General features: G+C 38.2%; 1 protein-coding gene across 19 annotated transcripts in view; it reads right to left on the bottom strand.

Annotated features, from left to right (window-relative positions):
* ADGRL2 (adhesion G protein-coupled receptor L2) overlaps nucleotides 1-25,723 on the bottom strand; it is a 259,736-nt gene that overhangs the window by 176,171 nt on the left and 57,842 nt on the right. For 5 of the 19 annotated variants that reach the window (XR_008426325.1, XR_011650979.1, XM_024565379.4 and 2 more), the window contains exon 1: nucleotides 634-1,437. The exons of 1 other annotated variant lie outside the window; for it this stretch is intronic. The gene's annotated coding sequence lies outside the window, so the exon portion shown is untranslated. Of the gene's footprint in view, nucleotides 1-633; nucleotides 1,438-1,800; nucleotides 1,941-2,101; nucleotides 2,345-2,369; nucleotides 2,508-25,723 lie in introns of those variants that run through there. 13 more of the 19 variants (XR_008426326.1, XM_053920011.2, XM_045199423.3 and 10 more) reach the window with 6 other exon arrangements.

Below are 25,723 nucleotides of genomic sequence, written 5' to 3'. Positions count from 1 at the left end.
CCTCTCCGCACCACCTAACCGCCGACAAGAAGAAACAACAATCCAAGACAAGTCAGGCCAGCCCTCCCCCACCGTCCACTTCCCCTGAACTCGCTCCCAGAGCCCGGCCTCCCCGCTCCACTTGCAGACCCGGACCGTTCTGCAGCCCGGCGGGGCGGCGGGGGGCAGGGCCTCGCACCGCGAGCTCAGCAGCGCTCCCGAGGGCGGCCTCGTATCCCCATTCCCCAGACGCACTGTGAAAAAAGGTGAACGGGAACCTTTCGACGCAGGCTTCCCAAAAATCAAAATATGCACAACGCAATCCTACTCTCCTCTCCCTCGGCGCCCCCTGCAACTAGACTGAAGCCTCGAGAACGTTACTACAGCTCCCCCAGAAAGAGAGAAGCAGGCTGGACCGACTGGGAGTTCTGCGTATCGATTTTAGAGGACAGGAGGTGGGGAGAAGGGGGAGGGGGAGCGGCCCGAGCGAGCGCGGGTCACCCCCACGGCCCGGCAAAACATAAACAAACAGCGGAGCCCCAACTCACCCGCGAGTCCCCCTACCTCCCGCAACCACCCCTGGGAAGGAGCGCGAAGCAAACAGGTTTCCGAAGCCCGGCACAGAGGCACATTGTTCGCTCCCGCGGCTCTTACCTCGGTCTGCGAGCGCGCTCCGGGGGCGAACCGTCTGGTGCAGGGGCCGCGCGGGGAGAGGCGCGGAGCGCAGCGGCGACCCCGGCCGGCCCGGACTGCAGCCGGCGGCGAGCGGGTCGCCACCCACGGGGTCCGCGCGGAAGCAGCACCGCGGCTCGGCGCGTCCTCCTGCTCGGCCGCCGCTGCCACCTCCTCCAACCAAGCAGCCAGCGCCGGGCGGCTCCAGGGGTTAGGTCAACATTTTCCCGCAGTTTCGCACACGCTGCTCCGCGAGAGGGATCTTTGGCACACACGCACACCCCCCGCCCCCCGATCGCGCGCTCCCTCGGAAAAATAAAAAATTCGGGAATCGGAGCGAAAGGAGTGGCGCAGGCAAAAGCCCGACAGAGGTGCGCAGACTTGGGAGTCCCCCAGGAGCAGCAGCCGCGGGAGGGGCGGGCAGACGCCGGCGGCGCGCGGCCAACTCAGTTAGTCCGGCGAAGCCCCTCGCCGCCCGCCGTCCGCCCCGGCCCGACTGACATCCCGGGCGCAGACCCTGCGGCCTGGGACGGGAGGCAGCGGCGGCCCGTCCTCGCACTGCAGGTCTCGGGGCCGAAGCTGAGCAGTGGCCGCTGCCCCACGAAAGGCTGGAGGCGAGAACTCGGGCTCGGGGAAACAGGGAGGTGCACGGAAGAGCCACGTCACGCACACCCACGGAGGGGAGATGCCCCTCAACAATCCCAAGGAATTCTCCGGTAAGCTCCCGATTTCGCTCCTGCACCTCTGCGTGTGTGAGAGCGGAGAGAGAGTGCGAGGGAGAGAGGGAGAGAGAGGGAGAGAGACGGGGGAGTGCGAAGTCCTGACACAGACTCACGGCGAGGTCTGAACTGGAGTCACCTCCAGCCTCCTCCTCCACCCCAAACCCCCCCATACCGCCCCCCCCCCCAGTTCGGCTAATCATATAAACATACTAGCGTGTACAGCGGCGAAGGACAAATCTCTCCCTCCTGTTTTTTTCCAGCAAGGGGTTCAGGCAAACTCAAAAGAAGATTACAGGCAGCTAAGTACAAAACGTGGAGCAGATAATCTATAACTCATTGCCGCCCAATGGCCATTTTCCACTCCATTTGAGCAGCTGCGACGGCGGTGCGCCCGAGCAGGGGGAGGGGAGCGAAAGGGGACACTTACGAGCTCGAGCTGTTCGGAGGGCAGTGGCCAGGCAGCAGCCCGAGGACAGGCTGGCCCAGGCTGGCCCCGGCTCCGCCGGCGGCGGGGCAGCCGCAGGGCTGTCCGGGCGGCGGAGGCGAGGGACGCGCGCACACAGCCACGGAACGCGCCCCGGAGGCGGCCTGCGGCGGCTAGCGCCCCTCCCCTTCGGCTCAGCACACCCCCAGGCCCGCACCTCGGTCCCGCGGCTCCGCATTCAGCCTCCCCCACCCCATCAACACACCCATCCAACCCCTACCCCCACCCCCCCAATTCCACTCACTGCGCGCCCGGTCCTCCGCGCGCTCCGCCGACGCGCGCTCTCCATCCTGTCCACACACACGCACTTGAAATTTAAACATTTATTTTATTTCTGGAACGGGGTGAAGGGTATTCGGGAGACCGCGGCAGAACGAGGCGCTCCGGCCACGGAGGCGGGACGGAGGGGGCTGGCCTGCGGCTCACCACCCCCTCCCCTCTTCCCTCCAGGCCCAGGAGCTTTCTCCTTGCTTGCACTTGGAAGAGGCGCCCAAGATGCGTCTGTTACCCACCCCGTCTCCAGGTTTTCTCTTTTCTCCACGCAGCGAGCCGGAGGCCCCGAAACTTTTAGTTTCCGCAGCCCTCCTTTTGTGTGACTGCTCCGAGGAGAAAGAACGTCTGTTTGCCGCGGCTGCCTCCGTCCGGCTGCGGCGCGCGGGGGACGCTCCAGGGTTTAATGTCTTTGATACCTGAGATTTCCGGCGCGCTCGTTAATGAAAGTTACATTTTTTTAAATTGCGATGACTTTTTCTTTGTAGTTACAGAGAGCTAACCAAACTTGGACTTTATTGACTATATTTCACAAGAGCGTTTTGTTTGTTTTTGATTAAACTCACCAGGATAAGCAAAGAAAGGAAAGGAGACTACAAGGCTCTGTACTCGCAAGTGCATTGAACGGGTTCTTAGGTCTGTTTCCCTGATTTCCTAACATTGAAACTGATTTTGCTCTTGTCCTTTGACCACACTTCCTTGCACATTCTGCTGGAAGTGTCAGCAAGCAGCCAGGCAGCGCCAACGATGCATCCAAGGTGAAGAGAACAGACCACGACGGGGAAATCATGCTTGAAAAATGTTTAAAAGCCAGTTAAGTGTCCTGTGCATCCTAGGAAAATCAGACCTGGACTTTTTTTTTTTTTATTACAAAATGTCTAAGCTGAAAATGACTCAATTTTCAGATGTATTTCTAAGTCACTGATTATACTAATACAAAAAGCACGTTTGCATTGGTTTTCAAGAAAAACTGATTCTCCGAGATTTAAATCTATAGTAAATAAGACGAAACTTGAGCTTCTTTGCTTTCAGAAACAATATGTACTTTTTGTTGATGCGGGTATGTTGCAGTCATCATACTTCAGAAATCATTTCAAACAACAATGTTATTAAAATGTCAACAGCAGATTGTTCAAAAAACATGAAGGCTCTAAATACCTATCAGTATTTTGTCACAAAGCCAGATACTTCCAGTACTAAAGTAAATCCAGCTACTTGCCAAGTTTGTTCTTGTAAAAAATTGCAGGTTAAAAGTACTTAAGTGCAAATAACTGAAAAATGCTCTTTTGGTTGATTCATTATAATTCTCAATTTAAAATGAGAATCCTTGATGATCAAATTTCTTTCTACTTAATGTATTAATGTTTTAACATTCACACCTTCCCAAAAGGTAAGAGGAAACACTCGGAGCACTTGTGCTATAAACTACATAAACACTTCCATTTGGAATTTTTTAGATAATGTAATTGAAATGTTATAGTTTATATCTTTATAAACTCATCTGAAAAAACAGTTTTGCAGAGCTCGTATGAAACCTTACTATGTACCTTAAGTTTTTACATCTGTCAAAATGTCTACAACAACAGATCTACCTAGGAAAATTAAATCAGGCTACTTTAGTTGAACAAAAGGCAGAAATAGAGTATTCTCAAACCTCAGGTCATTTATATCATGGTATCCTTTGGAGTTTAAAATTAACTTATTCAAGATTGTAAACCAAAATATGTCAAACTAATAATAATTTGTATTTCTCGAAAGATTTTAGCTCTTTCTTTTGTTTATCTTTGAAGGTTTCTCACTCATCTGGGTATGATTCACAAGAAGCCCCAATGAGTGCATAGATCAGTCTAATCCTGTTTTCTTTTGGGAAGCAAAACTTGGTCTGAAGTTTTTATTTAGTGAGCTTAGTAAGTAATCAATAGTAATTTTTGCCTGAATTAAGCTGGCCATATGCTGGCTTATTTACTTATTTATTTAACTCTCTCAGAAAGAATCTCTGGAAGAACCCACTGTCTACATTTCACAGGTCTGATATTTTTGATGCTCTGGATGCATAGTGGATGAATGAGTCACTCTCTACTGTGTTTCTAAAGAGACTGCATCACAAAAAAAGAAGGATGTATGGGAGGGGGAAGAAGTTGTCAGAAGTGTGTTAAAACTATAGGGAGTGGAAAATGTCTCATACAAGTTTTTAATTTCAATTCAATAGGATGTGTATTTTATAGAGTTCAAAGGGTTCAACACTTTTTTCTAAGAATGTAATAAGCTTGCTGTGTTTTTAAAGTTACATCGAAGTATATTCCTTCTCTAGAATAATGTTTTAAATATTAAAGAATTTTTAATTCTTTCCTTGTACTTTACACATAATAATACTTCAACCTTCTTTGTACCCACAAGGAAGAATTGAAACAGAGCTTTTAATTGCATTGATATATTCAAGATTAAGCTGTTAGCCACAAACCTGCCATTACAAAGGATCACTTAAATGATACACACACACATCCAAAAAATATAATTTGCCTGATATTTTATGACAATTCAAAACATAATTTATAACAGTACAGGTGTTATGGTAGAAAAAATGAAATGAGAAGCTTAACAATGTCTGCAGATGTTATCAAGTTAAGGGCAGTTGGAGTATGTTATGCATTCCCTACAATGCAATCAGTTTAACTACTCAAACTATATTACTATTTAAGTGATGGCAAAATCATTTACGTATTCATAATACTTGCTAATTATTTTTTAAAAATAAATTCTACAAAGGACAAAGGAAACACCCATTTCCATTTGTTTTATGTTAAATCAACATCCAACCACTCATGGTGATTTCATTCAAAGAAAACAGAAGGAACTCATTAGCTTATGTGGTTAGAGAGATTGATGGCCTTCAAACATTTTAACCATACATGTTTTTTCCAACTGCAGTAACTCATGTTTTTAATTTAAGCAACTTAAAGGAACTGAAGATTATTTTATTCATTGGGTCCACATATTTCTGATACAGAAATTACGCTAATTTTTAAAGTTATGTACCATCCAAGAATTTTTGTTTTAGAGGGAAGTGATAAAGGACTTGTCAAATACATGCACGAATAAGAGTAGTTGGGGTGCCAAATTGAACAATCTGAGGAAGTATGAAAGTGGACTTGGTTACAAAATATTGTAACTATTATTTCCATAGAACACAGTGAGTACCAGTAACTTTTTCACTGTCCCGCTCTGGCATGGAGGTGGGGTGGAGTGGGGTGGGGTGAGCTGAAGATCCTAGACTTGATAGTGGCTCAAACATTGTGTGAAGTTTGAGCTACACAGTTGGAACTATCAGTGAGGTTGGTTGTATTCATTATAGGGAACATGTTTTTGCCCATGATGAGAGCTCTGTGAGGGCTCCAAACTAAAACAAACAAACAAAAAACATGTGAAACTGTTCTAGCTTCTGATACAGAAATAGAAATAAAATTAGCTAGATTTCATCCTAAACTTAACATTTCCTCTTCTTCATTGTTACTGTTCAATGATGCTTAGTGCTGAAACTAGTTTTGCCTACTCTAGAAAATATTTGAAACCTCTAGAGAAGATCAAAGCAATATGTGAATACCAAACTTAACTAGAACTGGTTGAAAGTTGCTAGCTTTGTTTTTCATTGAGCTTTGCCATACATATAGGCTGAAAAAATATCAAAACTCATTTTCCATGAGCGCAGAAACATATGAAAGCATTTGGCAAAGTCAATAAGTTTTTAACTATTCTCCTGGCTCTCTTCAGGCTAAATCTTTGTCCAAGAAGGCCAAACTCTATCTAAAATGCAGAGATGCAGACTTCAAAAGTAATGACACTTTAAACTATATTATAAAAATGATTATGGTATACTGTGATTAATGATATTACTTAGAAGTCTATAATCATATATATATGCTTAAGTACCTATCATTTTGTGATTAATACTTTTTAAAAACACTGAGCAATACCACTGGTAGCGTGACTCTTTCTGTGCACTTAGTGTTTATGTAGGTATAACCACGTATAAAGGATTATAAAATTTTATGCCTTTATCATCATGATACTAAAAAGTAAGCAAACTTTTTTGAAGGCCCTCATAATCATTGCTGCACAGAGTCTTACACACCTCCGAGTCTGTCATTCTTTTCCGTAGATCGTTCCCTTAACTCCTGTAATCTTTACACCTTGAGGATTTTCTGTAACTGGGTCTTACAGATCATCTTTTATCAATGTTTCTGTCAAACCATGAAATATAATTATAATAACACTCGTTTTATTAAAATACTGTCTGTAACTTTTTTATACTGATTATTTTGTTCATCACGAATACTCATAATCAAGTGCTTTTTTAATTAAAGTATGTCATTTAAAAATAGGCCTCCCTTTTAATATGTGCAGACCTCTGCCAACAATACAGATGAAATATCTATTTTTTTGAAAAAAAATTTAAAGTTAAATGAAGAGTTACCTAAGATCACAACTCTTAGTTTTAAATATAATACATTTGAATGGGCAGTTGTTGATCAAGCATAGCTTGGGTGTGAACAAAAGCAAACCAATGAATAATAGTGGAGGTAACTCCACTCTATTGAATCTGAACCCTCAAAGTTAACTAAACAGCAACTTCACAGAAGTCCAAATTGAATTTTTATTGCCTCTGAGAATATGACTTTGATTGTTTATGTCATAGTTCATTGTAGTACAGGAAAACTTGTAAAGGCTTTTAAGAATCAGGAAACAAACTCACAAATGCCCCCTTTGAGGTTTCAAAAGTAAGTCAAAGATACAATTATATAACACTTCTAATATTTTCATATTACAATGCATAAAGTTTTCTTAATGCTGCAGCATCAAGTAGTAATTGTCATATATGATCTGAACACACAAATTATCTTGTTTCAGTTTTGAAAATATTTATAGTCTAACATTGGAACATGAGATGTTTCACCTTGAATTTGGTTCTCTCTTGGATTATATATTATTAGGTGTTACTAACATTTTTCATTCTTTTGTTCTATAATTAATATGTTATTTTTTAACTCCACTTATATGCTTTAATTTTAAAAGGGCTTTATTTGTTCTCTATATTTTAGTAAAAATAAATTTGAGCATGTGAAAAGAACAGCAATTTGCAAAGATTTTTCTTCTAAACCTATCTCTTCTGGTTTCTTGATAAGATAATAAAATGTTGCTACCTCTATTTCCAAGAATAATTTAAATCTTTATAATTTAGTTTTCAACTTATTGCAGCCCTTTATACAGTGCATTCTTAAGGTTACTATGAAATCAATCACGTAGGTCCTAGACCAAACAATGATGTAATAGTGATATATTTTTGTGATAAGTACAAGTACAGTAGAAAAGAGTCCATTTTCTTGAAAATTACCATCCAAATTTAGAATTCTACTAAAATGTCATTTATATCTCAAAGGAGTACTAAAATGATTTGGTAATGATAAGGTTTTATTGAGCAATACATAAGGAAAAAAGTTGTTTTAGGTTAAAAAAATAGAAACATGTTAATAACATCTCCAGCTATTCTACATTAGACAGAAGTTGCCAAACCATCCCCTGGATAATATATTCTGTGAATGTTTTGTTTCAGTGATGGAGATGTGTTGTACCAAATCATCCACACTCTTACCCAATTGTTCTGGTTACCAAAATCACATATCTACAATATAACTACAAAGGATTATTAGTGCATTAAAAGTAAAAGAATGCTCCCCTTCATTATGGGAATGTAATTTATGACAGCAATTTAATTAGTACTATGTCCTTACTACCTGAATTAATGACCCAAATTCAAACCATGTATATTTCATTGCTCAGACAATGTAGAATACGCTGCAAGAAAAACTAATTTCCTGTTTATTATCTAATGATAATGGAAACATTTATTATAATACGGGGTTAATGCTATATGTGAAGTGGCATGTCTCAAAGAAAGAGGTCACATAAATAATATGAAGAATACTTGTAGTTTGTTAAAATAAAATTAGAGAAAATTTGAGTAAGAATTTTAGCCATAAAATGTACATGTTTGAGGAATCCAAGAATATAAACTGTTTTAACACAATATGGACCTCCAGAAGACTATCATTTAAAAATAAAGATACACATAATCAAAGAAGGAACCTGAAAAATATTTTTTAAAAGATGAATTTTGTCATTACATATGATAAATAAATATTTAGTTTGTCTCCAGGGTCCTATTGCAAAATGATTTTAAATATGATATATATAAGTCAAAATATTTCATGCAGGTATAGATATGAGATGATAATACTGACCTATTTGTTTATATTGGATATTTCTTCTATATGTGGGAAATCATATAATGTCAAAAATAGATACTAGATTGAATATTTATAAAACCATCTTTAACTACTTAAGTATATTTATAGCTTATCAAAATTTGGAGGTAAAATATCGCACCTTATAACTGAGGGAAGTCTATCTTTGCTACAATTTTCCAGTTAATGAAAGAAGTGTTTAAATACTCTGTAGTTAGATTATTAACTTCTACAAAACTGAAACAGATGTGTGTCTTAGTATGTCATTAAATTTATGATTTACATAGAACCCTTACATAGAGCTGAGCAGAGGCCAATGATTCTAATTTGCTCTAGATTTACAATAACCTGATCTGGTTTTTGTAAGTACTGAAGCACTTTAAACAAAATTAGAAAGCAGTTGTGCTTTGTGTGATTAAAGATGCAATTCCCTTTGGAGTAATGAGAAAAGTTAGAACATGTTTCTTTCTTTATGGATGTTTCTATTATAAACACGAGTGCTATACATTATATATTTTTGTTATTATGATTTCCTTGTTTTTAATTATAAATAAACCAATTGAATTTCACTGGAGTCTCAATTTGAAACTATGCCAAAATTTAGCTAAAGAATGTGTACTGCGCACCATAAAAATCCTTAAAATTTTTCCCAGGGTCTTAAGGTCTTGTTATAAAAATACTAGCTCACTGTAATTTTCTACAACAAAATATCTTTCTAATTAGGAACTACATAGAAAAAAAGACTTGAGTGGTAAATACATTTCAAATCATAGAAAATAACATACATAAAATTGTTCAGGACTAATTATTATGGATTCATTTAAATTATAAACAAAAAAGTTTATTTTGTCACATTACACAAATAACAATATTTACAACACTGTTCTTGAAACCTCTTTCTACTCGCTTGGTGAATTATAACCCATCAGCTCCTAAAAATCAAACCCATAAAAATATTTAATTTTATTTATGCTTTTTTTTTTAGATTTTACTTATTTATTTTCAGAGAGAGAGGAGTAGAGGGAGAAAGAGAGGGAGAGAAAAGTCAAGGGGTTGCCTCTTACATGCTCCCAACTGGGAACCTGTGCCACAACCCAGGCATGTGCCCTGACTGGAAATCAAACTGGTGACATTTTGGTTCACAGGCCCGTGCTCAATCCGCTGAGCCACAGGGCAAATTACTTAACTTTTTTTTATTTTTAAATTTCAATATTTTTATTTTAATCATATTTTTGATTATGCTGTTACAGTTGTCCTAGTTCTTCCCCTTTTATCCCCCTCTACCAATCACCCATGACTCTACCAGGCAAACCCCACACCATTGTTCATGTCTATGTGTCATGCGTATAAATTCTTTGGCTACTCCATTTCCTACACTGTGCTTTACATCCCCATGGCTATTCTATAACTACATATTTTTACCTCTTAATCCACTCACCTGTTCACACATACCCCTCACCCCTTCCCATCTGTCAGCCATCAAAATCCTCTCCGTATCCATGATTCTGTCTCTGTTCTTCTTGTTGGCTTAGATTGTTGTGGGGTTTTTTTTTAAGATTCAATTGTAAATAGATATGTATTTATTGCCATTTTATGGTTCATAGATTTGATTTTTTTTCTTAAGCCCCTTTAACATTTCATATAATAATGGCTTGGTGATGATGAACTCCTTTAGTTTTTTTCTTATCTGGGAAGCTCTTTATCTGCTCTTCAATTCTAAATGATAGCTTTGCTGGATAGAGCAATCTTGACTGTAGGTCCCTGCTTTGTGTGACTTTGAATATTTCTCCCCAACCCTTCTAGCCTGCAAAGTTTCTTTTGAGAAGTCAGCTGACAGTCTTATGGGAACTCCACAGGAGGTAACTAACTTCTTTTCTCTTGCTGCTTTTAAGATTCTTTCTTTATCTTTAACCTTTGGCATTTTAATTATGATGTATCTTGGTGTGGGCCTCTTTGCATCCATCTTGTTTAGGGGACTATGTGCTTTCTGGACTTGCATGTCTATTTCTTTCACCAAACTAAGGAAGTTTTCTTTCATTTTTTTTTTCAAATAGATTTTCAATTTCTTGCTCTTTCCCTTCTCCTTCTGGCACCCCTATGATGTTAATGTTGGAACACTTGAAGTTGTCCCAGAGACTGCTTACACTATCCTCAATTTTTTTGGATTCTTGTTCCCTTCTTGTTGTTCCGATTGGTTGTTTTTTGCTTTCTTATGTTTTAAATTATTGATTTGAATCTTGGCTTCATCCACTCTACTGTTGTTTCCCTGTAAATTGTTCTTTATTTCAATGAGTGTATCCTTTGTTTCTGACTGGATCTTTTTTATGCTGCTGAGGTCCTCACTAAGCTCCTTGAGCATCCTTATAACCAGTGTTTTGAATTGTGTTTCTGATAGATTGCTTATCTCCATTTTGTTTAGTTCTTTTCCTGGAGTTTTGATTTGTTCTTTCATTTGGGCCATATTTCTTTATTATTTCATTTTGGCAGCCTCCCTGTTTTTGTTTCTATGTATAAGGTTGAGCTGTTTTGACTCCCTGTCTTGGTAGTATGACCTAATGTGGTAGGTGTCCTATAAGGTCCAGTGGCATCCCCTATCACCATGCTGGGTACTTGAGGTACACACTTCTTGTGGGCTGAGTACACCATCCTCTTGTATTTGAGACTTGGTTGCTGTTGGCAGGTCAATGGGAAGGATTTACCCAGGCCAGTCAGCTGCATGGACTGATTGTGACCACTGACCACCAAACTCCACCTTCTGTGGAGGATCAGCTGTGCAGGGGCAGGGTGGTGGTGGTGTGACGTGGTCTGTAACTGTCCACTGGCTGCAGGGGTCGGGGGGGTTCCCGAGTGGTGCAGGCCAAGGTCTGCTCCCATCTGTGTTGTACCTGGGCCCATCCTGCATGAGCTATAAATCAATATGAGATGGCTGCTACTTGTGCTGGCTTTGGAGATTTCCTGGTGAAGCCAAGCTGTGAATCTAGGGTGGCTGCTAGTGCTGGACCTGGGGCCACTTAGCAAGAGGTACAGAGGCTATGGGTTTACTTATGCCAGTTGTTGCTTGTTTGATAGGTTTAGGAAGTTGTGAAGCATAAGCCAAGATCAGCCATTCATATGGAAAAGTCATGGTTAACAGTTTGGGTGGGCCCATAATTGGGTGGGATGGAGTCTCAGGGGACCTCCAGGGCAGGGCAAATATGTTAGCCATGTTGATGGAGTCTCAGATATGGCACCCACCTGCCAGCTCTATGGCTCTGTAAGGAGAGGGTTCAAGAAAGGGACAGTGGCCTCTGCCCACCTTTCTGTCTGGGAGAAAGCTGTCCCCCAGCTCCCACCTTGATGACAGACACTTCAGTTCCTCCCTGTATGTCACTGGTGCCTTTCAACCTGCTACCCCAGTCCTAGAGTTCAGAGGGAGTGAGTCTGAGTAAGTCCATGTGTAGGTTCCTTAAGAGGAACTGCTTAGAACTCCAGGAGTTTCCTCCACCGACTCAATCTCCACTAGTTTTTGCAGCTAGATGTGATGGGAATTTATCTCCCTGGCACCTGGGCTTTGGGGCCTGGTGCGGAGCTAGGACTCCTTGTTCCCGAGATATCCCTCCCAAATAGTTATTCACTACACGTGGATGTGGGACCATTCTGTTCCGCATTTCCGCCCCTCCTACCAGTCCAGATGGATGTGGTTTCTTTAATTCTCTAGTTGTCAACTCGATTTCAACTCAATTTCTGATGGTTCTTAGTGATAGTCATTCTATATTTTAGTTGTAATTTTGATGTTATTTCATTCGAAGGTGAGCCGTGTTTACCTATGCTGCCATCTTGACCAGAGGTCCCCCAAATACTTAATTTTAAACACTGAATACTACTTACTTAAAAATCTGTCAGAAATGTTAATATAAATATCATTGTAAGCATTTGTGTGTATATTTACATATATGGAAAATAAGTACATGCAAAAATATTAATTCATTAAAAGTTTATCTCATAAAACCTTTATTAGCCCTTGAAGTCTTTGCCACTTCATATAAAATGATTTATCTTTTGAATAACAAGGTTCCATTAATCTGTTTGACAAAGGAATTTTTAAGTCATTTAAATAATTGATTTGAATGAATTATTTAAATTCTGTAAAATCTATATATATGCACATGTATGTGTGTACATCTGTGTCTATATATTTGTGTTCTGGCAGAATGTCACAGAAGAAATACAAACTAGAATTTAGAATACATTGTCCTTGACGCTACCAGTATGACCGGGTGTTGCAGCTGATGTGTCCTTTGATCACCAGGGAATGCACAGGACCCCTGGTAGAGGGTCATTTGTGCTACATGATTTAATGTCAAAGGAACATGCACATTACTTTCTAAGTGTGCACATTATTTTCTAAATTCATTTTTAATTTTGCATTTTTACTGAGATTGTAGGCTGGATATTTTTCAAAATGTAAGTATAATAAAGGCAATTATGCAACACTCATAGAAAACCTCCTTTCCTCAATCCAGTGCTGTGGGTGCTACTGGGAAGAGGTGGGCACAATCTGTCCCCAGAGAAATAAATCATCTGTGGAAGTGGAGAGCAAATACGCATGGAAAATAAATATGTGTATACACCAAAATTTATAAGCAAATATACAAAACTAATTAGGACATAAAGATTTATATAACATGCTTAATATGCATGGCATTCAGGAATTTTAAGTGTATAGTATTTCTTCACAGACTATTACTTCACAAAAGTTTCTCTCAAATAGATGTTATTGTTCTTTTTTCCCCTGAAGATTCATTTTTATTCATAAAAACAATGAAAATGTTTGAATAATCCCCCAACTTTGGTGAGGTTATATAATAAATTATGATTATGGCAGGTTGCCATCAATTTTATTTTTAAACATTATATTTATTTATCTATTTATTTTACCCTCTAGTTCCTTTCTTTTGGAAACCTTTCCTCTGGGGTACTATTCCCCTCTCCATCATATTAGGTTTTATTTTAATTTTGTCACCCATCATTTCAATAAATTCTTTTGAGCTTTACTCTTCCAGTAAGGGTCTAATTTTCATGCATAGTAAAAGCTCACTCTGGTTGTGGCATTTACACTATACCAATTGATATCCATTACCCGCAATACACAAACTGCAGGAAGGAGGTACGGAGGTCCTCAGCAGTCTAATGCATCTTGCAAAGGTCCCTGATGTGCCAACGTGTCATCATGAACTCTTGGGAAGACAGAGCTTTTAAAAAGTTCAAGGTGACTAAAACTCCTTTCTGGATCTTCCTTTCTGAAAGCTCCTCTCTTCCCAATCACATTCTTGTGTCTATAAGTACAAATGGCCCCCAAATACCTGTAATTCGTGTGATACAAGAAGTGCTATTACACAAATCAGACAAAATGAATTTGGAAACACTTCACCTTCTCTCAGAGTGTTGAGAAACAGAGAGCTCTTTAATGTCTAGCAAAGGGTCAGAGCTGCAGTTGGTTGTTGAAAGGTATTTATGGAATAAATGAATCAGAATCCTGCAATCATGAATACTATCATAATATTTAGTTCAATTATAAGGCTACTTGTTATCCAAATATTGTAATGCTGCTTTGCTGGTATGAATATCACAAATCAAATAACCTAGAAATCTTGTACAAATGTATATGTACTTATCACAAGTATACCTATAAACATACTGATTAACAAATTTGTTAGGCAAACTATTGACATACTTTCATAGGCCACATGTAAATATTTTAATATCTGCACAAATTAGTGATTACAATGAAAATTTGAGTGTTTCCCCCCAAATTAATTTAATAATAATGTTTGTGTGTGTACTTTTTAGTGAAGAGAAAAGCAAATATAGACAAATTGTTTTAAGAGTTTCCAGCACTATTAATTACCTTATTGAGTGTGTGTGTGTGTGTGTGTGTGTGTGTGTGTGTGTCAGGCAGGTGGGAAATAGCCCAAGGAAGGCAGAAATTAATTTGAGGTTCTGAATTCAGAGAAGTTGAAAAGTGACTGACCCATTTCACATAGAACAATCTTTCTCCCTTCTACTTTTCCTATGCCAACTTAAATAAGATAAAGACGTGTCTAGGGAACCTCAGAAACTAGAATCAATGGGACTTACATGAAGCTTTTCAAGGGTTATATTTTGTGCCCTAGTACTTTGGTTTTATTCAAAGGCAAAACATCTGACATTTTATACATTATGTTAAAAAATACACTTTTCATCTTAGCTCATTTATGATTCACTAAGCATTCAAAGACTAAAAACCTATATCCAGGAGTCAGAAAGCATTTTAATCAAGTTTTTCCTGCCAAATAACTAGCAAATTTTAATTATCTTTTCTTATAGAGTAAATTAATTAATCAAAATGTCCAAGGAAGATATTCTGATTTCCTGTTGGTACTTTAAAGACTTTCTTTCAGCTTACATTCTTGTTGTTTTTTTTTTAAATCTTTACAAAATATATTAACATAGCAATTTACTATCTAAGAAAATCATACTAAATATCATTTTGTGTTTCTTTGATGATATGGAATTTCTCAGTGTGAAAGGACTATCAAATTGAACATGGATTATCATAACACTTATTATGCATCATTTTATTTATTGATTTGTTCCTCTCCCACAAAACAATAAGTTCCTTGAAAACCTCACTAAACTTTATATGCCCTGTTCTTAGCACATTATACAGCAGAGGTCACAAACTTCTGGCCTGTATAAAATCTAGCCAACAACTTTAATTTCCTGGCCCAACAGATGTTGGGTCACAAAGTATGTTGTTTTCTTAAAAATTTATTATTTGTCAATTTTTAAAAATTAGGTTTCAATCAAAATAAAGATTTCCAGTGAAAAAATGGAAAGATATGGCAACATTTTGCATATATCACCTCATAACGACACTGAGCAGGACAGAGCTCCCCCTTTAAGGAAAACATGCACCCTCTGACTGAGCCCCACTCACCATCATGCCCTATTTATTACCAATGGGACTGCCAGGGGAGAGGGGGGGCGGAGGTGGGAGAGGGTAGAAGGGGGATAAATGATAATAGAACAATACAGCAAACATAAATTATTTAAAAAGAGCCAATAATGAAGGTAAGGATTAAGAAAGAACTTGTACACAAAAGCTAGTGTGGGGCCAGTTACGCTGTCCTGTTTTGCTCTGAAATTTAAAAAACACACAAAATAAGCTGAATTTCTTAAGGCACTGACTCTCAAACTTGACTACACATGAAAATCAGTTGAGGAGGTTTGAAAACCTACAGAAGCCTGGGCTGTACCCCAGAACTCTGAAGAAAGAGCTCCAGAAGTGGAGTGCAGAGTGGATAGTTTTAGAAGCTCCCAAGGTGCTTTGACTGAGCAGGCCAATGTGAGAGCTCTGTTCTAGAGCGGTGGTTCTCGCACTTGAGTGGTCACTGCAAACACAGGCAGACTTCCTTTGACTCGGCTGCACTTAACTGAGATTCACAGATGATGCAATTTTTACAAAATGAAGGGAAGACCCTCCACCAGCCAAAGGATTATTGTGGCGATCTGGAACTGAACTCACAGCAGCTCTGAGGTGTGCCTGTACTTGAGGCCTCCTTGAATCCAGAGGGCTGGGTCCCTGTGCTAAGGCTTGTGACTCAGCATGTCTGGAGTGACTCTGAAATTTTGCTTCTCCACCAAGTTCCTGAATAATGCTGATGTTGCTGATCTGGGGAGCACAATTTGAGAACCAGCATGTTAGAGGAATAATGCTGACAGTTTTTCCCATGAAAACAATCCAGGGCAACACTTGTCGCACAGTTTGTGATGTTTTGTGCTCCACTTTAACAGTGGCATTAAGAGAAAGTGAACTATATCTTCACCTATATCTCTATAAAGTGGGAAATAGATGCCTAAGAGGACTATGTAATTCACCCAACTCCCAACTGCCCTTTACTCATTAATTTTGTCTTCCGTGTTTCTATGAACATCGAGATCTTTGAGTTCCAGGGTCAATAATTTGTGTGTGAATGAATGTGTGACTTATGTTGTTAATATACATTATGATATATAAAGAAATGTACTAAATTGCAGTAATAATGTTTTACTGTGTCCAAATGACTTTCATGATACTATCTCATTGCGCATGTACTACATAGCTCAATATTTAAGTTATAGTACCCCTCTTCTTATTCATTGGCTTACTCCTCTCTCTACCTATATCCACTTTTACTGGTTTTATCTTTTTCTCCTCACTTGACACCACTTTCCACCACTCTTCCACTGACATATAGTCTTGCACTTTCTTTTATTTCTGTCAGTTTCTCTATGTGGAAAAGTACCTTAACAGTAACAAATCATGATTTTGATGATTTTTGTGTTACCTAATATCCTGTAGGTGTAGTTCACCGAGAGAGAACAAATGAAAGGCTCAGTTTTAATCAACCTAACAAACAAATGGGAGCAGACATCCTTTTAAGGAGTAATACACATAGTTTAAAAGCATATTAGATAAACAAATAATTAAGACATGCTTGTGTAGTAGAAACAGCTAAACACAAAATGTTTTAAGACAAACAAGCTAAGCCTTTAGCTAAAAATTACTAGAAGTAACTGCTGGCGTCAGATACATTAAAAGTATTTTTCCTTAAGATTTTACTTTTCAAAGGGGGATATTTAATATTGATATTATCAGTTTAAATTGAGTTAGAAACATTATTTTTACCATCCCAGATTTATATTATGTTTCTCATTTTTATTATCATTATTCCTAATTTGATTTTATATTTTCATATATAAATTTTAATAAGTATAGGTCAAAGTATTTTCCCTGGAAGATAACTATTTTATATAAGTATGCCAAATAGAAAATATGATCCTAATGAATTTCTCCACAAAATGAGAATCACCTATATTAAACATGCTAGTTTTTTAATTACTATAAGTTATACGGTTTGCAAAATCCTCTGTATGAGTTAAAAATCCTGAGTAGTCCACAATTCTCAAAAGATCACCTGTGTTCCTTGTAAGTCTTATTGAAACACTGCTATCCCTTATTTAACAGTTTTATAAAACATTCAACTAACTGTTCTTTTCAGAACACACAAACACCTGCCTACCATTTTATTGAAGAATTATCTAAGTAGCTTCACAGTAAAACTGTATTAGAACAATTATATCTGTCAACTGTTGGGATAGACTCCATTTAAAAGAACACATCACCAATGATGTCCTGTGTAACCTAGAAACTGATGTTGGTATATATGATCGGATCCCCTTCATATCAGAAGTTGCCTTTCTCTCTCTCTCTCTCTCTCTTTCTTTCTTTTTTATTAAGCAAGTCTTTTCTAAATGACAGAAATAAAATTGAGCTTCTAGTTTTCACAGTATTTATTTTTCAAAAGTTGTATCTTCTCTCTCTTTTCACTTTTCCTGCCAAATTGTAAAATAAAAGATATATTGAATACATAAATTGCATAATTAATTTTGCCAATAATTTAGTTTATCTCCACATAAAAACATTACACATTTTTACTATTACTTTTAACTCTTAAGAAAATATATGTTTTGGGAAGTGAAATTTCTTTTCTTGATGCTTAAAAGCATCCAATGAAGCTATACCTAGCTGAAAGCACTTATATTCACTTCTTACTTAAAACTCTGCAATTTGGTACAGTCAAGAATTTGGTAAATACCATTTTAAATAACTTTGCTTTGCAAAAGTTTTTGAAGCAGCATCACTGAGGCACTCAACATATCCTTTCAAAAGAGCCACAGACATTACTTTTGAAAAATTAAAACTATATTGAAGATTAACCTTCTCTTTTCTTTTACGTTGAAAAAGATCTGTTGAAAAGATCTGAAAAGGTCTCATAAAATGTAACTTCACTTAACGTTGGTTAATGTTAATTTTAAGATGCTTAATTTTTCCTTTATTTTTTTCAGAAAAGCAACATAACTCAAAGGCTTATGATTTGGACCAGACCACCTGGGTTCAGATCTGAACTGTATGTCCTTAAGCAAGTTATGGACATTCACCTTCAAATTAACTGTTTCTTTCTTTCCTCCTTTATAACATGGGAATAATAATTGCGCATATTTTAGTGTTCTTGTGAGGTTTGTATGAATTAATATAGGTGGTACCTGCCACATAATAAGTCTTCAAATGTCTTTTATTATTTTTGTATCATTAATAAAACAGTTTACAATTCTTCAAAATGCTGCTACATAAGTGCCTGAAATTGTACAAGCTAATGTGGAACAATTTTGAATATTCTTACATATTGGGTTGTATTGTAGCAAAGAAATTTTGGAGAAATTTGAAATATATAGCTTTATATTGACTACATGAACGTTTAATATCGAATGTATGCCAGTGTTGTTACTGATATTTTCATTGTTTTAACAATTTGAAGAATCCACTCACTCTTAGTTATGTTCATAGCTCACAATTTTCATTCTTTTTTAGTCGAAAGTGCTTAGTTTTTCTTAAATCCATAACGTTAGGAGAATAGCTGTTAAACTTATATTCCCGTTTTTTTTTTTTTTTTTTTCTGAAAGAGTGAAACACACAGTTGTGCATTGGGCACACTGACTGTTGTTTATTAATTTGTAACCCTTCATGTTCCAAAGATAATTTAAGGGGGTTTACAAACAAAAGGGAATAAAAATAATAAAAGTAACTAAGAATAGCAAGGCAAAGAGAAAGGTTGAAAATTGAAATGCAGGAAAAGTCAGCGCAAACAATGCGTGCCAGCCTTTAGTCTAAGAGCCACAGAGAGAGAAAGGCTGTTAGAAGATTCAAAATGCCCAGCAAATGCATAACCTAGTGATGAGACTAAGGAGAACTCTGACTGAATGGTGAAGCTGGTCACTTAGTTGTCCTCCAATCCCTTCTGTCCTTGTGGTCTGTCCTCTACCCTCTCTGCTTCATTACTGAAGTTGATACAGTCCGGTTTTGCCTCTGCTACAAAAATACCCATCCTTCTTTTCGCAGAGGTTCCAACAAGACCTCTCCAAAGGCTAATTTACCTTTTTTTTAAGCTAATTTAGCAGGAGAATCCTATACATACTTCCAATGGCTCATTCTGGCAGATTCTTAATAGGAAGAAAGGCATCAAACTCTATGGAAGGATTTGGGGGAGTGGGGAGAAAGATGCAGATGACTGGCAGAGTGTTCCCCATTTCTGATGGCAATTCCTGAGAAACACTGCCTTAAAGCAAATGATACAATATAGCTAAATTTAATGCATTAACTGTTCCTACCAGGGAAAATTATGACCCCAGAGGAGACACAATGGCCCCAGTGGGTATAACTAAAATATACTACTAGTTAGCTAACAGCTGGGTTCTAACTCAGGGAAGAGTTTACAATTTTTTTAGTAAATCCGTTTTATTTTAGACCACAGGATGAATTTTGGTGTTAGAAATTATCCGTTCACTAATATATTGTACGAGTGAAATAATAAACTTCACTACTCAGGTTACTTGGGGATATGCCTCCTTGGATTTGCCTTTTTTGTTTGTTTGTTTTTACAGGATTTTGTTCAGGAGCAAGAGGGGAGCACGATGGGGGATGAACATTAATCCAGCATCATATATGTGTCAGATATCATGAGGACATTTTAATGTTACTTTATTTCAATGTTGGCATTCAGCTGGCAGGCACTGGCAAGGCTTATGGATAGTTTATGACCAGCATCTGTTCTGATCTATTGGTGCCCAAGCCCAACCATTTACACATTACTAAATATTTTAGTGTTGCTTCTACTATATTTAATCTTCAAAATAAACGTCCAGGAAAGCGAGAACCCTGGAAGCTTCAGGCAGAGGTATACTCAGAGACCCTTGGCTCTGACTTCCTGCTCCTCCTCAGCCTGCCTAGAGGAGGTTTTCTTGCTTGTGCTAGTTTGGTTTTAAAATTGAGAGAACCCCATGTCTGGAAGCATTTTTTCTTATGAGGAAGTGCCTAAGCCATAAGTATGAATTCGTCTAAAGTTTGAGTTTAAAAATTGTGTTTTTCAAAGCTGGCAATAGTGTCCCTGGCAGCTGGGTGGCCCATAGGGAACCAGAGGAAGAGAAAAGCCAAGCCAAGGTACACTGTGTCTGTACGCACCTGCTGCTGATACAAATGGCCACCTGGATCCAGATGGAATCCACTTTGCTATTCTTGGCTAAATGCATTGGGAAATGGCAGGTGTTCACGTAATAGCTTCCTGACCATCTATAACCAACCTGAAGTGCTGTACGTCCTGTGATAAGTGGGGAAATTGTGACAAAGAAAGGCTAACTTCCCTACTATGCCTAATGGTGAATGGAGTATTAGAAGATGTATCTTTCAGACTCTAAAGCCCACATACCTTGTTTGAATTTTCTTTTGGCTAAAAAACCTTCTCCTCTGAAAACAATCATACATGGCAGAACAATACATTAAAAAGAAACATGTTTCTATGTCTGCTCTTATTACAGCAAGGTGAAGGCCAGGAGTTCACTGCTCACTACTTTTTGCAGCTCCTAAAGCATGCATAGCTTCAGAAAATTCAGTGTCATGCTCTTAGGGGTAGAGTTGGAAAACGTTGACTTACAAACTGCTGCCCCCCTCAGACCTGTTCCACGTTGTTCACCTTCGTCAATAATTCATTCACCATGCATCCTGGGCCGCTGCTAAGTGCCAGACTCCAGGAATAAAAGATAAACAAACAGCCTCTGCCATCAAGATGCTCGCAGTCTGCTTTTCTGATTTCTCATCAGAAAAATGCAGAAAATGAATAAATAAAACCCAAACAACCAGTGATACTGAGACTTTTTGTAGCAATTCTCACAGCTGTTGCGGACAGAAATGTTTTGCCCTTAAAGAGATAAGAAAACTAAAATTAGAGGAAGGATGTCCTGTTTCCCTTGAGTGACAGAACACAGAAAGATTACCACCCTGGTCTCAGGGACTCCAAAATTCAGGCTCCTTCTTCTGTGTGATGGACCCTGTAGTTTGCTTAAATCTTTAACAAAGTAAGCACATTTTACTACAGATTTAAATTTCAAATGCAGATCACTTAAACAAGAAGGGGAAAAAGCCCAGAGAAACCTACAGAGTAAATTGTTTAAATCAGTATCATAATAATGCCACCTTACACAACCACTATTACTGCACACCTATTATCTCCTTCCTTCTCACAACTTCAGGAGGAATTGAAGGGGAGATAATATTTTCTTTGTTTATTTTCTTTTATTTTTTATTTTACTGTTCTATTATGGTTGTCCCATTTTCACCCCTGCCCCCCATTGCTCTCCACTACCCTGCCCACCCCCCTCCCACAGTCAGTCCCCACCCTGCTGTCTATGTCCAGGGGTCATTAATACATATTCCTTGACTAGACCTTTCTGAAAGGGGAGATAATATTATTTGGATTTCACAGAAGAGGAAAGTACGTCCCTGGGCTAATCATGGAAGGAGAGAAATTTACTGGTCTAAGGAAAAAAATAGCCTTTCCTTGCAGTCCCTATCCCTAATTAGCTGTGATACTTCGGGCCAGTCCACCGACCTGCTTAGGCCACAATTTGCTCATTAGTAGAAGTTGAGTGTTCAGATCTTTGGTCCTCAAATTAAGGGCCCAATTAGTTTTGATGCTATCAAGCTTCAAGCTCGTATATGGCTTCATCGGGACTAGAATCTACCTGCCATTTAATAGCAGGGATTTCATGTGGCTTGTTAGTAGTAAGCTATAGAGAAATTTACTGGTTTCCTGGGCATAGGGTTTGGTCATACAAACAATTTAATTTTAAATCCAATCTATTTTAGGCTATAATTAGGCCATGCCAATAAAAAGGTAGGTAACTGCTCCTTGCTGGTTAGAAGTTATGAACCTACATGTAAATATAAGAACCTGAAGGTGGAGGAACAATGCAAACAAATCTAGATGAAGCTGTATTGAAGGACAACAGAAAAATGACAGCACCATGTGACTGCATTACAAAGTTCTTAACAGAAGGATGCTTTTCCAGTAGAGATCACAAAATTGTCAGAGCAGCAACACATCTTAGTGTTAGGGAGTTTAGTTTTGAAGTATCTGCAGAAACTTTCATTTTTCAAAAGCAAAACACTGACAATTTTGTGACCAGCCATGCTGATAATTTCATTTCCCAGAAGGCAGAGGAAGCAGTCAGGGGAGCTCCTACTCTGGACCCAATCCTGACAGAACCAGTAGGTGAAATGGAAATGATCAGAACCTTGGGGAAAAGCAACCATGCACTCTTAGAATTTGATTTAAGCAGTGTTCTGCCTATGCAAACACAAGCGATTCTAATGAGCAAGAAAATGGGGAAGACACTAAAGAAACCAGTGTGCTGCACAGGGACCTACGGACAGGCTCTGAATTTAAAACAGCATGTGCAAAAGATGGTAAAAGGGGGCCCATAATCAAGCACAAATATATGAAGGTAGCATAGACTTAGAAAAATAACATCAACAGGACTAAAGTTCTAGCTGTAGCTTGTGAAAAATGCTAAAGAGAACCAAAAATGATTTCCTTAGCATGAAAAGAGGAAAACGATCAATACAGGAATAGGTGTATTTTTTAAAGTAGAAGACATGAAATTCATTCATGAAAAAGAGAAAGCAAAGTGTCTTCACTCCTTTATGTTTCTCCTCTGTTGGTTCATTAATAATCTCTGCTCACGTCATCCCTTCAGAGAGGACCCCAACCACCCTTTCTAAAATAATTCTTTCTGACATTTTCTAACCCTTAAACTTTTCATTCTTCAAATCACTGACTACCATTATATTATATAATTAAATTTTAAGCTTTTCTTTCTCCTATATTGGGATATAAGCTTTATGAGTGCAGGAAATTTGATTTGTTTGGTAGTGTATCTCTAGGCCTTGTATATAAAACACTATTCAATGAATATTTGTTGAATGAATAAATACATTCAAGACCATTAGACATTGGTTAAAAAGTGAAAGCCAAATAGGTAAAGGGATTATAATATAGGTAACATTTATTGAGAAGCCAGTAGGTGTTGTTCACTAAGTATTTATATGCAGTCACTCAGTTAATCATCGTAGCAACCGTATAAAGCATGCTTATGTTCTGGTTGAATGTTTTGTCCCAAATCATACACCTATAGAAGTGTAGAGCTAGAACTTTAACCAAAATGGTCAAGTCCATAGTCTGAGCACTTCCCCTATATGCTATACTGGGAGAACTTGACTGTTCTAGCTAAAAATATATCTCTTGACCTCTATGTATTACTACCAGAGACTATCTAAGAGTAAGGACTAGTCTGACCACCTTTGAGAAATGAAGGAGGGGGGATACGAGAAGAAAATGGCGGAGTTAACAAAATGGCATAGACTGCAGAATCAGATCCATGAAATTGATGGTGCTTGGGGCATGGGGAGGTGAGAATAGCCTAGATTATACTGGGGTCCGGCACAAATAATGCCCCCTTTTTATTACAAACTCTTTATTACAAAATCATAAGCATGCCATTCTATAGCATAATAATATCATACTGAAGCACACCATATGACATTTTAGGTAAAATGTTCAAATTAAAACTATAAAATATTACACCCATATTATTACCCTACGAACCACAGTCAAGCAGGAGTTACTTCTGCCAGACCCTGTATTTATAAAGCACTTTTCTTCATATCCTTGTGGGCCAGATGGAGACATACAGGTTTAGGGATAGTACTATTATATATTTTCATAACTGGTTGAATGATTGCACCCAATGATAATTTTAATGATTCTGTGTCAAGCTCAAGGAAGGTTTATCAAGTACTATACCACAGGCCTTTGTCCTTGGCCCTGTGTGATGTGAACATATTTATCAATGACTGAGATATGGCTATAAGAAGACATGGCTATCAAATATTGGTTACATGCAACAGGGGAGGAGAGTAAATAAATACTTTGGATTATAAGATCAGGATTTAAAAGCTCTTAACAACTGAAACATGAGAAAAATCTAACAATGTATGATTTGGTTAACGTCATTGTGAGGTCCTGCCTTGAGACCAAAACATCAGCTGCTTAAATTTGATTTGAGGGATATATGACCTAGCAACAGTAGTCATGAAATTTAAAATACAGGTAGCTTTACTTGGCAGTGAATCAGTGGTATTACATAGTTACAAGAAGGAGGAGGAGGAGCACAAGAAGACAAGAAGCAGAAGCAGGTTTAACAACAGAAGAAGAAGATGAGGAAGGGAGAAGGAGCAAGAGGAAGAAGGAGAGGGAGGGAGAGGGGAGAGCAAGAGAGGGAGAGGAACAAGAAAAAAAAGTCTAGCTTGCATTAATAAGTTTAGGATTGTATAGGGTAATGGAGGATGTAATCTGACTCTATTTTATGTTGTTTGAATTACCATGTTCAGTTCTGAAAGCAAAATTTTGAGGAAGATGTGAATGGAAAGATTGCAAAATGTTCAATATTGACCAGACTGCATGGAAAGGGAACTTGAAACTATCTCATATGAGAAAAAGCTGAAAGAACTGAGGAACTTGAACCTGAAAGTTATTGTATTTGAAATTAGAATAATATAAACATAATAATTTTAATTATTATTCAGCATTTACTACTTGCTAGCAAGGTGCTAAACATTTTACATTAATTAATGCTAGCCACAACTGTAAGAAGTGTGCTGTAGTTACAGGTTAGAAAATTGAGGCCAAACGAGATTAGCAATCATGTCCAAGGCAATGAAAGCTGGCAAGTGATAATGCTTGACTTTGAACTCAGGTCTGTTTGTCTTCAGTGCCTGTCCTCAAATCCTCTATAGTAGATTTCCCTCACTCAAAGGAAACACAATTATGTTATTTCTGTGTTTATGGCTTACAGTTGTGATGATAAATTATGTAAAATAATAGTGAATCAAAAGTACTTAAAGTAAAATATCTAGAAATAGATATATAACATTTTTAAGTGTGGTTGCCTTGAGTACTGGAAATACAGCTATTTTTTTCTTTTATTCACTTTTTCAATTTTCTAAATCTTCCTTACTATGACTTAATAAAAGTCTCATCTATATTTTTAATCAAAAAACTATGTGCAAGAAGGATCAACTTTATTGCAAATGGCCCAAAAAAGCTGAAATAAGATGCTACAAGGTACAATGAGGCATATTTCCATTTTAACCACTTACAGTCAGAATTTTTCAAATATACAATATTTTGATAGAAGAAATAGTAGCCTTGCTGTTCCTGGAGGTGCTGAGTTTGGAAATGCTAAAATCTTTTGTTGTTCTATGTGGTCAAAATTGTAATCTGAAGAATCCACAGTGTTAGAAATATAAGTCAGGAAATAATAACCCAAAGACCAGGTGATTGGTT

Source organism: Desmodus rotundus, chromosome 3, assembly GCF_022682495.2.
Source record: "Desmodus rotundus isolate HL8 chromosome 3, HLdesRot8A.1, whole genome shotgun sequence".
Taxonomy (NCBI): Eukaryota; Metazoa; Chordata; class Mammalia; order Chiroptera; family Phyllostomidae; genus Desmodus; species Desmodus rotundus.
The sequence above is the reverse complement of the archived record's forward strand: the minus strand, read 5'-3'. Positions and strand labels throughout refer to the sequence as shown.